Here is a 13,936-nt window from a genome sequence, read left to right as displayed (position 1 = left end):
TTTAGAGATCCAACTTGTTTTTCATATAATGATCTAGTTGTCTGAACACTGTTAAATGAGTAAGTTATATTTTCCTTAACTGATGCAACTTTAATAATGTAATAAATTCCCAATATGTATATGCCTTCCTTTCTATTCTATATTAATGATCTAGTCATGTAATTTTACCATGTTGTTTTAATTATTATAGATTTATAACATAATATTTGGTATGACCAGTACCTTTTCATTTACAGTTTTCTACAATTTTTCTCTCCAAGAATATGTTTCTTTCTCATGTGACCTTAGATTCAATTTATATGCATAAAAAGGCCAATTTTGTCATGAAAGTAATTAAGTTTCGATTAATTTTGGGAGACTTTACATCTTTTGATATGGATATATCAGTATGAAAGTCTTCTCAAATATACAGAATCTCAAACATAGCAGACCTTTTTGATGCTCAAGGCTTCTTCTGTATCCTCCTTTTTGGTGTGCCTAATTTAGCGTTTTAAATGTGCTTTTGGTGTATATCCATTTATATGATTACATTTATTTAGGGAGGTATTTTACCTGTTTTGTCACTATTGCAAGTGAATTCTTTTCTTCCATCCTGTCTTCTAACTGATTGCTGCATCTTTATGGTTAAATGTTTATAAATAGTTAAAAGAGTTCATAAATTCCCTAATGATATAAATTCATAAATTTATATCACTTAATAGAAGGAAGAGAATTTAATTTCTTTCTATACAAATCACCAACACACTTAGTAGAAAATGAATCTAGGTCTACATACAAAAACAAAAGACCATTTTGTGTCCTCTTCTTTTTTTTTTTTTTTTTTTCTGCAGTACGCGGGCCTCTCACTGCTGTGGCCTCTCCCGTTGCAGAGCACAGGCTCTGGACGTGCAGGCTCAGCGGCCATGGCTCACGGGCCCAACCGCTCCACAGCATGTGGGATCTTCCCAGACCGGGGCATGAACCCATGTCCCCTGCATCAGGAGGCGGACTCTCAACCACTGCGCCACCAGGGAAGCCCTGTGTCCTCTTCTCATCCAATCTTAAAACATCTTCATGAGGGAGATGTTATGATAATCCTCATTTTACAAGAAATATGAGACCAGTGCAGTTTGATGGCTCACCACAGCTCCACAAAATCAATGATTCTGTTCAGGCAGCTTACACAACCTTCTAGGTCTTCAACTGGTTCAAGAAGTCACCCCTACCACAAGGCTTTCATCCTTGTGTTTTGTGTGAAAATCTATGTAGGAAGAAAGAGGAAAACAGTGCAGTTTCTTTCAAACCTCAGAAAAGGCAGAAATAAACTTCACAAAATCCTGGACCAGAAGCTGAGGCAGATGGACAGAACTCAGAAAGAGAGCCAGCTAGAACTCCTGGAGGGATGAGCTTCTCAGGAAGTCAGGCAGGACAGTGCCTGGTTAGAGAAAAAAACAGTCGCTACATTTGTTTGTATGTTTATTCTGAATGCTTTTTCCACTCCATATATATATATATATATATATCTTTGGCAAATTTTCAACTGTTTTATATAATGAAGTTTTGTGTGGTGTTTTACAAAGAGAAATCTATTTTTATGGAGCTAGAATATGGTGAGGCTGATTTTGTAGCTTATCAAAAAGCAGGTGCTCTGCAGGGAGGCAAGTGAGCCTCTGTGGACACTTAGTGAACATTTCTAAATGGGAAACAGCAAAGGAAGGTTCCAAGTGACAGCCACTGAGAGGCCAGGGCAGTCTGAGCAGGAAACCCATAGTCGTCATTTCTGAATAGAAGCACATGGTATTTGAAAGATCTTGAAAAATTGCTTGCAGTATTTAAGGTGAAGCAACACAAATAGAACAGGAGCTCTCACCTGATCTATGTGCCATGCGTCTCTTCTGCTCTGCAATATGATTTCCACATTTTCTCCTAACTAGAGTGCTGCTTTGTCGACCTATATATCCGTATTCAGTGTACGGACCCTGTGAGCTGACCATACTCTTTTCAAACCTGATTTACTTGATTCTTCCACCTTCAAACCTGCCTTCGCCTGTGACACGTGCCCTCCTTGTTCTCCAGCTACTACAGCCTGTCATCCAAGACTATCATTTTTGCTTTCAAAATAAATTAAACCTTTCTCCTCCAGCTAGATCCCTATCCTGGCTTTTATCCCTGAATTCTGGATTCTCTCACTTATTAAACACATTTTGACTGGGCACTACTGCTGATATATTCAGCCACAGCACTGGGCACAGGGTAGATAAATGAGGGCGGTAGCACCTGTGGACACGGGAAAGGGCGTACTGACAGAAGGTTTCAGGTGAAACTGTGCAGCTCAGGTCAAGAAGGATGAGGAGCTTCCCTGCTGGGCTTCCTGACATGAACTCTTTCTAGTTCAATCCACCATGCCTTCTCTTCAGCCTGACTGCTCTCCTTCATTCCTGACTCAAAGCTTTCAAGTTCCTTCCTTCATCCATTCAGCTCATGCACCGAGTCCATATGGCTCTGTGCTCAGAGATACATATGGGGTGAGATCCAGTCCCTGGCCTTAAGGAGCTCAGCAGAAGAAAGACCAGCAGACCCACAATTATGGAGAGAGCAGCCTGAAGCAGGAATAACTGGTGTTCTGGGGTCTCAGAGAGGGCATGAGAAACTCTGCTAGGCAATGGAAAGAGCTGGTCTGAAAGATGACCCTGAAGAAGTTTATCGGCTAGAGGTGGGCTAAGGTTAGGCAGAGAGCATCCCAGGCACAGGGAGCTGCAGGTGGAAAAACACAGAAGAATGAACAGAGGGCTCAGGGATAGTAGTCCCTCTGCATGGTGGGAAAGGAGGTATATGGTTAGTGTGGTAATGACCCAGATTCCAACCACACCACTGGATGTGATGGCCATATGTTCCCTCCGCCATGTGGATTTATCATCCCTGAGGATGCCTGAGGCCATAACAACTAATAATAAGTTTTCAAATGAATGAAATCCCATGCAGCCACTTCTGACTCTCATCTCACATGCCGCTGCACGGACATGGTTGGACTTGTACGGGGCTCAACAGTCACTGTGAGTCAGGCTCTGGGATCAGGGCTCATATTCACAAGTCACAGTGTGGAATGAAGGAGTATAAGTTGTAGAACTGAGGCACCTATTGCCCTAGCTGCAGGAGTGCTGGCATCTTATGGCTCAGATTAATTTTTCTCTAGGACTTGCTCTCATTTGAAGAGAGTGAACTCACCCAAAGCCATGACCCCTTCCCATAACTCACATCTAGTGATAACCCACATCCAGTGATAGATGCAAGGAACAAAGCCTGGGTCCCTTACCTTGATACAGAACAACTCTAAGGGACCACTCCAGCTCCAGGGCCTCCCATGGGACTGGCTGACCTTGTCACTCTGCATGGCAGCTCAGCTCCCTCTTCCTAATCCTGCTTCCTTCACTCCACCATAGGTGTTCATGCCAAGAGCACTCCCAACGCACACAAATCTCTGTCTCAGAGTCTACTCTCCAGAGAACCTGATCCACAACAGATACCCTAGGCAGCCTGGTTCCCATTCAAACAAGAGCAGATAGTATTAACATAGTTTCAGAAAGACTGTATCAATCTGAAGGAAGTTGGTCAGCCATGGAAACCAGGTAAGGTAGTTGCTGGCAGTGCTCACTCATGCACATGCTGGAAGAAGGGGCCTTGTCAGGGCCTCATAAGTTGTGTTCCACCTGGAAAAACATTTCTCTCCTGGGGAGCTGGATGTGTAGGGATACTGCATCTGGTGCCATTAGATGAACCCACATCCTATAACCAAATCCTCTTTCCCGTTTCTCATGCTCATCAAGAAGCAGTGTGATTCTCATCTGCCCTTCTGTGTACCTGCAGACAGAGAGTGCCTGGATGCATGGTCCATCTGGCAGTTACACTTTCTTATTTTCAATTATCACATTGATATTCAGGCTTGGAGTCCACCACTTGAAAATTCCATCAGCCTGAGTGGACTGACGGGTGCTGAGAGAGTGGGGAAGATATATGTGGAAGCCCACAAGGCAGAGCCTAAAACTTGGATGACAGTCAATCCACCATGGTAATGCCCTTCTGGGGATCTCTTGGTACACAGTCAACTTCTTCTTATGATATTTTAGCCTAGACTTTCAAATGTCCATAGACTTAACTCAGAGGGAACACAGAAACAGTTCTGCTTTCCCAGTGCAGCCCCTTCTCAGACCAAACTCACTAGGAAACAAACGTCTTTTCCTTCAGATATCAGGGGAGATGGCTGTTGGGAGGTTAAAGAGCTTTTTCACAAGCAAAGGAAAGGAATTGAGAGCTTCCCCTGGAGTGAGCAAGGACCAAGGCCCTCCTGTGAGGAGATACGGTTGGTATATTAAAGCAAGATTTCTGTAAGTAGAGATGATTTTGCTGGTAACTGCTTTCTGAGTTCACTTTAAACCTCAACAGTAAATTGATTGATGTTGGTGAATAAAAATTCACATTTTAAGGCAAGACTAGATAAATTTCAACATAAAGCTTTTTCTCTGCCCTTTGGCCCCTTTTCTCCTCTGCAGTGTTCACTGTACATCTGCATTATGCATTAACCAGACCTCCCCAATGGCAAAAATACCTGCTTAACCATAAAGATCACTTTTTCTTCTTCTGACATCAACCAGGTAACTCCTTAGAAGATAACATTCTTTCCTCAACGCTGTAAGGTGTCACAATGACCCACTACTCACTTTTTACCTGTGGATATCTTGGTAATTTTTATGTACAATGACATTATATCATTTCCCTTAAAGATAGCAGTTGATGATCACACTGGTCAGATGACCTGGGGAGACACTGGGTCATACCTAACAGAAGTTCTTAGCTTAAATACTTACTTGTGACTCTATTAATATTATTAGCTATATTACTTGTACTCTGCCTCTTTTAGAAGATGATTATTTCTTGCATTACCAAATGTGTGATTGAGCCTCAGATACTATTATTGATGATTAGATGACTTGAATCTATTGACCAGTCCTATAAGATCAATGATTTTAATAGTGTAACTCCAGATATGAGAAGAAGCAACAAGACAGAACCATTTCTTGGACCATAATGGACTAGTAAGACAGGCAGTCCAGAGGCTTTTGGCTACTGTTAACAGGGCCTAGTCCAGTAATAAGTGGCCTATCAATGAAATCCTCACCTGACATGGGCATAAACATTCCTAGCCCCTTGGGACAAATTGGTCATGAAATGCCTCCAAACCTTGGTTGAAATTAAAACCTAAATAAACGGAAGGGACTGTAGAAGAATGTTACCCACCATCCAGTTCTACAAGAATTAAATTATTAGCCACTGCCATCACTGACATGCAATGTACCCTGAAAGGAATTCAGGGTGAGGATCAGGGTGAGGCACCCTATGCTAAGGGAAAACTGACAGAACAAGACTTTAGATAGTTGGATATTTTCAACAGAAAATTTTTATGAACCCAGTTTCTTATATCTTCCCATAGTTAGAAAAGCACTGAAGCCATTAACTGTTTCTTCCTCATGAATAGTAGCAATCTTCTACTGAGATGACTGCTTCATTTCATGTACACCTTTGCCAAAATCCCAAGTACACTGACCTCTCCCTGTACCTCTTTTAAACAGTTCTCAGAGTTCTTGGAGCGACTGTCTACTGGGTTATTATCCTCAGGATTATTGGCTCGAATAAAATTTTCCATCTCTTTCTTAGATCGACTATCGATTAACTGTTTTCACTGACAAAACTCTAAGTAAATAAGGAGTCAAAATTGTGTCTGCCCAGCTGCTTGATGCCTAAAGAACATCCACTTAGCTTCCAGTCCCTGAGAGCAGGAGACCAGGCTAATACCTTCCAGATACTGTCTTTGAAAAATGGAATTCTGGATGGACATTTCCTGTCTCTCACAATCTGGTGTTTCTTTGTGGGGAGAGGGGTATTCTCCAAGTCTCTGCTTTTGAAAACTGACCTCAAAATGGAATTTAGGAAATCACTCTCATCTCTACACCACCTCTATCTCCTCCCTAATCTCTCTCCTCAACACCACATTACATCCTGCTCCTATATGGCGTGTGGGGTCCCCAGAGGTCTACTGGAGGAGAACATGTACCACCTCTCGTCATTTGGTCCGTTGAGGTGACTTTCTCCTGGACAGGTGTCTTGTGTCAGCTGGACCTGGTGACATGATGGTAGAGATGCCGGCAAGGCCTGTCTCAGAGTGGCAGTGCTGGTGGATAGCTCCTACTATCTCCCCAAGGCCCTCTCTTGCTACTTAGGCAAAGGAGGCTCAGGGAGTGTTGTGAGCAGAGCCCAGAACTGATTCCTAGACCAGGGCCCCTTCCACCAGGACATTTGCTGGGCTGTTTCACTCATGCACTAATCAATCACACATTTAGACAACTACTTAATCCACAAATGTTCACTAAGCCCCTACCATGGGAAAGCACAGAGCCTGGGTCACTAAAAGGAGCAGGAAGAAGTATGGGTGCTGGTGGGGGGAGCCATAGATGGGCACATGCAGAAGGACACGATGTAGACCCTGCAGTAGTAGCCCGTGCCTGCAGGAGGCTTTAGCTCCTGTGTGACAGAAGAGGATTCAAAAGGTCATATGAAGGGCCAGGGGAAACATCCCCACCTCACAACTTGGTAGAGGGCTCCAGGCCCTTGGAACAGAGGACAGGCATTGCCAGCCAGGACCAGCTTCACAATCTGTGGGACCCAGAGCAAAATGAAAATCTGAGGCCCTTTGCTCAAAAAAAAAAAAAAAAAAAAAAAGTATTAAGATCAAGACAGTAAGAGCAGAACATTAATCCAAGCATGGGGCTCTTCTAAGTACAGGACTCCATGTGACTTCACACGCCCATGGAGCTGGCCCTCATGCTACTCATATTTACCATTTCATTCACAAAGCCAAGGAATGTCAGACCACCCAGTACCTAATCCAGGCAACTCCTGAGCAAAAAAGGAAGCAGAGGCCCAGAGAAATGAAGTGACTTGTCCATGGTCTCACAGCTGGTTACTGGCAGCCAAGTCTCCTTGGAAAACAGCTACACCCTGCTTTGCCAATCAGAATTATATCCCATAGATTTGTCTACCTGCTTGTTTACTTCCTACTGTAATGCTGGCTAGGTATAGGATAAAAAGAAGAAAATATGCTCGTTTGTACATAAAATAAGGCCCCCCCAAACCTGAAGGCAGAACCCTTTATCTGCCCCAGATTCTCTAGCCACCACTGCTGGCTCCTCTTTCTGGGGAAGCAGCCCAGGTCCACCCAGGAAGTCTCTCCACTGTCCAGATGCTCAGGCATGGCGCATGGCACTCCACCACATGACTGGCATCTTTCGAGGGTCTCCTGACCATCCTTGATGAGGGTGAGGGGAGACAGAGCACAAATCACGACCTGTCACCGCTGAAAGGACCACGGAGATGAGCAGAATAACACTTCCATTCTGTAGATCAGAGACCTGAGGCCCAGAGAAGGGCTGTGGAGAGCTGGGAGAAGAACAAAGGTCTGCTGGTAGAGAGCTCCCCAAATGCCAGTCTTGGCTCAGAAACTGTGTGTGACCATATTGCTAGCTGTACTTCCTTCTCTACAACATTGCGAGGTAAGCAGAGAAGAAAGACAAGAAGGTGTGATGAAAGTGGCTTCTGAGCCAGACAGACCTGGACAGTTCTGCTGCTTTCCAGCTGTACAAGTTTTGCTATCATGGAAATACTAAGTCTCAGTTTCCCCATCTAAAAAATGAGCATAGAATGTACCCCACACATTGGATGCAATGAGATGGCCTAAGAGGCCCTGATCCTGCCATTATGGTATGTGCTCAACCAAGGTTGTGTCCTGCCCACCCTCCCTCTCTTCCTCTGCATCAGGAGTTCCAGCTGGGGCCACATTGGAAACCTTTCATGGGTGGTGTGAGGTGAAGCATCCCAGCATCTAGTTGCATCTCCTGAAAGATATGGACCTGAAGACCTTATGAGAAAAGACTTTAACCATGTATACAACTGGGGTTCTGACTCACTGGCAAACTAGGGTTCAGTGGGAAGCGACAGGGAGAAGCAGAGGGCTCCTCATTATGGATCAGCAAAGGCCTGGCATAACATCAGACACACCCAGAATGCCCAGAAATCTTTGAGGGAAGAGGGAACCTTGAAATAGCTGCTAAGACCCTGTGCACCAGCAGGGGAAGTTAATAAGTAGTAAAATCCATGAGTTCCCATTAAGGGGGGTCTCCTGGTTACTCAGGCTGCTGAGGCCTGCAACTGCCTCCACCCCACACAATGCCATGAAGAAGCCTACAGGGGCCCCTATGGGTGGGGGACTCCAAGGATTGCCCATTGGCCATTTCTATCACCAAAGCTGCTCCTTTCCAGCTCACTACTCATGCGCCCTCCTCCATGTAACTTTCATCCCCTCCTGCCTTCACTCCTGCTGACTCTCATCTTAAAAGCCCCTTTGTACCCAAAGAAGTCTTCTCCTGTCTCAGCGCCTCTCCTTGGGGAAGCTCTTCTCACCCCATCAGCAGGAACCTCGTACACATTTGTGGTCCTTCACACTGGCCTGGATCTCTCTCCCGTGGCAGCCTCTCCCTGGGGCTGGGACCCAGGCCTTTGTCCCCAGACACTGTGAACCTCCTGGGGCAAGAAACTTTAAATTGGTCACCTCTGTACACTCCTCAGTGCCTGACACAGTGCTGGTGAATGTCTTTGGTTCAATAAAATGGGATAATTGGGTCACTAATTATTCCACACATGTGCAAGTCTCTGCCCTCTACATTTCAGTCCCAGCATTTGAGAAAAACAGAAAAGCAGGGCAAGAGGCCCAGAAGCATCCCTCCCTGTGCTGAGAGCAGCATTGGGGGAGTAAGCAGAAGCCCACGGTACCCTTCCCCACCTCCTGCACCACACACACCAACCAGCATATGCACACTGCAGAGCCTTCACTGGTTTCTGGGCATTTCATTATCTTTGTCATGTTTCCCATGGCCTATGGGTCACAGAAAGGGGTCACACATGAGGTCACTGGGAGGGTTTACACCACAATCTCTCTGCAATTCACTGGGGAAATCCACCCTGGCAGACCCACCACCTACAGGTTTTCCACAGCCCTGGTCTCCCAAGTGCCAGCCCTCAAGGTTCCTTGCTTCCACATGTCCTCAGACACTTGGAGTTCCCCAAGGCTTCCATGTCCTGAGCAACCCCTCCTACCCAGAAACACCTGTCTCTGAACCTGTGTATCCAGCCTTGGCTCTCTCTGCAGTGCCATGGACTCTGATTACAGACACTCTCATCAGAGTTCCTGCAGGGGATGGGGGCACATTTAAAACCATGCACACGGGCTTCCCTGGTGGCGCAGTGGTTGGGAGTCCGCCTGCCGACGGAGGGAACACGGGTTTGTGCCCCAGTCTGGGAAGATCCCACGTGCCGCGGAGCGGCTGGGCCTGTGAGCTATGGCCGCTGAACCTGCGCGTCCAGAGCCTGTGCTCCGCAACGGGAGAGGCCACAGCAGTGAGAGGCCCCAGCAGTGAGAGGCCCGCGTACCGCAGAAAAACAAAACAAAAAAACATGCACACGAGGATGGAGGACTGAGTTCTGGAGCATAGGCACTTCTGCAGAGAAAAGAGGGGGTGAGGGCTTGGACTTAGTTGTACAGTTCTAGTTCTCTAAAGCGACGGGCAGGGGTTCTAAAGCCAATGTGGCAAATAGGAGGGGTGTTCATGGTTGGCAAAATACTCTGTGTGTGTGTGTGTGTGTGCACGCATATTTCATAATTTAAAATTTTTATAAAGAACAAAAGCACTTGAGGATTTAAGTACAACATACTTCAGAAACATATGACAGCAGTAGGACTCTCCTAGACCTTCTGTTCATTCTTAGGCATTGGAATAATTTTGGCCTCAGTCTGCTCCCCAAATCAGCTCCCCAAGGGACCTTCCTCCCCTCCTCTTCCCTAGCCAACCCTGGGCCCCTGCTCCTTCTTCCCTCCTGCCTGTGGCTGGCCTGCACCCCTTTCTTCCTGGGGCCCAATCATCTCTGCTTCCAAGACCAAGCCTGGCCCAACCAGCCCCCAAATTCTCCCCCATCCTGCACATTCTTACCTTCTTCCCAGTGGCCCTCAGGCTGCTTAGGGCTGCCAGCCACAGAGGCCACATTGAAATTAACAGAAGGAATGCCTACAGAATCCTCACACATTCCTTCAATCTCATAGGAAGGAGGGTGTGGCCAAGAAGATCCTGAACTCCTTTCCTCCCAGGGTCACACCAAAATTACAACTATTTACAGAGCAACTACCGATGAGAAAGGTCTGAAGACTAGCAGAAAGGATCTTCTACAACTAAAGATATAAAGAAGGAACCACAACGAGACAGGTAGGAGGGACGAGAGACATGGTTAAGATCCCTACACCCCGGGTGGGCAACTCACTAATGAGAGGATAATTATGACTACAGATGTCTTCCCCAATGAGTCAGGCATATGAACCCCACATTGGGCTCCCCAGCTGGATGTTCTACACCAAGAAGATGAGCACCCCCCAGAACTTCTGTGTTTTTGTAATGGCTAAAATCAAATTTATTTATTTTTTTCTTTAGTTTTTATTGAAATATAGTTGATTTATATGCATATACTTTCTTAGATTCTTTTCCATTAGCGGTTATTACATGATATTGAGTATAGTTCCCTGGGCTATACAGTAGGTCCTTGTTGGCTATCTATTTTATATATAGTAGTGTATATATTTTAATCCCAAACTCCCCTTTGGGATTGATCCCTCCCCCAACCTAGCCGCTTTGGTAACCATAAGCTTGTTTTCTATGTCTGTCAGTCTGTTCCTGTTTTGTAAATAAGTTCATTTGTATCTTTTTCTTAGAGTCCACATATGAAAGCAATATCATATGATATTTGTCTTTGATACTAACTTCACTTAGTATGTTAATTTCTAGGTCCGTCCATGTTGCTGCAAATGACATTATTTTTTTTTTTTTTTTTTTTTTACAGCTGAGTAAGATTCCATTGGTATATTCCATGTAGTATATTCCATATACCACATCTTCTTTATCCATTCATCTGTCAATGGACACTTAGGATGCTTCCATGTCTTGGTTATTGTAATAAATAGTGCTGCTGTGAACACTGGGGTACATGTATCTTTCCGAATTACAGTTTTCTCTGGACATATGCCCAGAAGTGGGATTGCTGGATCATATGTTAGCTCTATTTTTAGTTTTTTAAGGAACCTCCATACTGTTTTCCATAGTGGCTGCACCAATTTACACTCCCAACAGTGGTGTAGGAGGGTTCCTTTTTACCCACAACCTCTTTAGCATTTATTATTTGTAGACTTTTTCATGATGGCTATTCTGACCCATGTGAAGTGATACCTTACTATAGTTTTGATTTGCATTTCTCTAATAATTAGTGATATTGGGCATCTTTTCATGTCTGTTGGCCATCTGTGTGTCTTCTCTGGAGAAATGTCTATTTAGATCTTCTGCCCATTTTTTTGATTGGGTTGTTTGGTTTTTTTTATATTGAGCTGCATGAGCTGTTTGTATATTATGGAAATTAATCCCTTGTGGGTCACGTCGTTTGCAAATATTTTTTCCCATTCCTTAAGTGGGCTTTTTGCTTTGTTTATCGTTTCCTTTCCTGTGCAAAAGCTTTTAAGTTAAGTTAGGTTCCATTTGTTTATTTTTGTTTGTATTTTCATTACTCTAGGAGACAGATCCAAAACGATATTGCTGCGATTTATGTCAAAGAGTGTTCTGCCTATGTTTCCCTATAGGAGTTTTACAGTATCCGATCTTACATTTAGGTCTTTAATCCATTTTTAGTTTATTTTTGTATATGGTGTTAGAGAATGTTCTAATTTCATTCTTTCACATGTAGCTGTCCAGTTTTCCCAGCACCACTTTTGGAAGAGACTGTCTTTTCTCAATTGTATTTTCTTGCTTCCTTTGTTGTAGATTAATTGGCCACAAGTGCACTGTCAATGCACTTTATTTCTGGGCTCTCTATCCTGCAGAACATTTGGCTTTAAGGCCAGTAGGGCTACTTCTGGGAGAGCCAGAGGTCTGTGGAGAATAGAAAATCCAGTCCTAAAAGGTGCATATAAAATTTCACATGCTCTAAGTCCAAGGGCAGAAGAAGTAATCTGAAAGAAGCCTGGGTCAAACCCACTTGTTGATCTTAGAGAGCCTCCCAGAGAGGCAAGAGGCAACTGAAACTCAGCCTAAGAACTTAGATACTGGCAGCAGTCACTAATGAGAGCACATCCCACTAAGAGAACACTGGTGCTGGTAATCACCATTGTGGAATTCTCTGTCTAGATTATTAGTGCAGTGCAGTGACTTGCCCTTGTCCACTTGCGAGTCTGCCTCAGTCCCGGGAAGCCCCAGTCCAGGCAATTAGTTGGGCAGGGATACTGCCCCACTCACCAACAGGCCTGCTGCTGAAGGACACCCTGCGTACCCAGTAGCTCCAGGACTGGCCCTACCCACCAATAGGCCAGTAAAGCCCCAGGACCTCCACGACCCTGACACTAGCCATCAGACCCAGGCCCACACACCAGAAGGCCTACATTAGCCCTAAATCCAGCCTCACCAACCATAGGTAGGCCCCAGCACTGGTCCCAACCACCCTCAGGTTGACGCCCACTCCTGAAACCCAGGGCACTGCAGCCAGAGACCCTGGGACCCAGCTCTGCCCACCAGAGGGTCAGCACTAGCCCTGAGGCCCCTCCTCAGCCCTGCCACTGCCCACCAGCCAGCTAACATCTACAACAGAAACTCAGGACCTTGAAGCCAGACACAGAGCCACCCACCAGTGAGTCACCCCTAGGCCTGGGACTGTCCTCACCCATCACTGGGTGGACAATAGCCCTGGGAAAACCATGGCACTACAGCCAGTTGTGTCGGGGTCTGGTGCACTCACCAGTGGGCTATCACTAGCTCTGGGTCAGCCCGGAGCCCACGGCCACACAAGTCAGGAATTGGCTCTGCCCACCAGTGGGCGTACACCAGGCCCAGATACCCCTAAGCCATGGCCCCCCTCCCCCATCAACAGGCTGATCCAACTCTGGAAGCCCTGAACCTACTGCTGGCCACCCTGAGACGAAGCTTTGCCCACCACTAGACCAGCATTAGCCCAAGAACCCCCTTTCCCAGGGCTCTGTAGCCAATCATTTCATGACACAGCCCTGCCCACCTACAGGGGGTAGCCTATGCCCAAGGCAGGGCCTGGCAACCCACCTGACACAGGTGCAGCTACACCAACCACCACGCCTACAGTAGTCAGCCTGCCACAACAGACAGACCCACACAGTTCACACCGAGGGCACCACTAAAGCTTATTGCTTGGGTGACCAGAGGGGAGTGCACTGATGGGCCCCATAGGACATTTGCTCATAAGGCCACTTTTCCAAGATTGAAAACAAAACCAACCTACCAAATATACAGGAATAAAAATGGTGAATTAGGCAAAATGAGGCACCAGAGAAATACGTTCCAAATGAAGGAATAAGATAAAACCCCAAAAGAAGAACTAAGTGAAGTGGAGATAAGCAACCTACATGATAAAGAGTTTAAGGTTATGGTCATAGAGATGGTCAAAAAGTCAGAAGAAGAATGGATGAAGACAGTGAGAAGTTAGAAGTTTTCCTTCTTACTGGAAAACCTTACTCTTTGGGGGAAGTAATTTTGAACAGGAAGGGGGTGAGGGATTGCTTTTTAAAAAAAAAAAAAAAAATTGATTTGGCCTCCAGACGAAAAGATTGCCTAAACCAGGTGCTGATGAAGTCACAGAATGACTCCAACTCTGGAATGAGCTTCATTTTCATGTATTTTGGTAAGAAATTTGGCTCTCAGTTGAGAATTCAGTCACTCTACCTGTTCAAGGGCAAGATGATAAGGTTCTATCAGACCAAGTGTCTAAACAAAACTGAGACTCTACCAAGGTCAAAAATGCT

Source organism: Phocoena phocoena, chromosome 2, assembly GCF_963924675.1.
Source record: "Phocoena phocoena chromosome 2, mPhoPho1.1, whole genome shotgun sequence".
Classification (NCBI taxonomy): domain Eukaryota; kingdom Metazoa; phylum Chordata; class Mammalia; order Artiodactyla; family Phocoenidae; genus Phocoena; species Phocoena phocoena.
The sequence above is the reverse complement of the archived record's forward strand: the minus strand, read 5'-3'. Positions refer to the sequence as shown.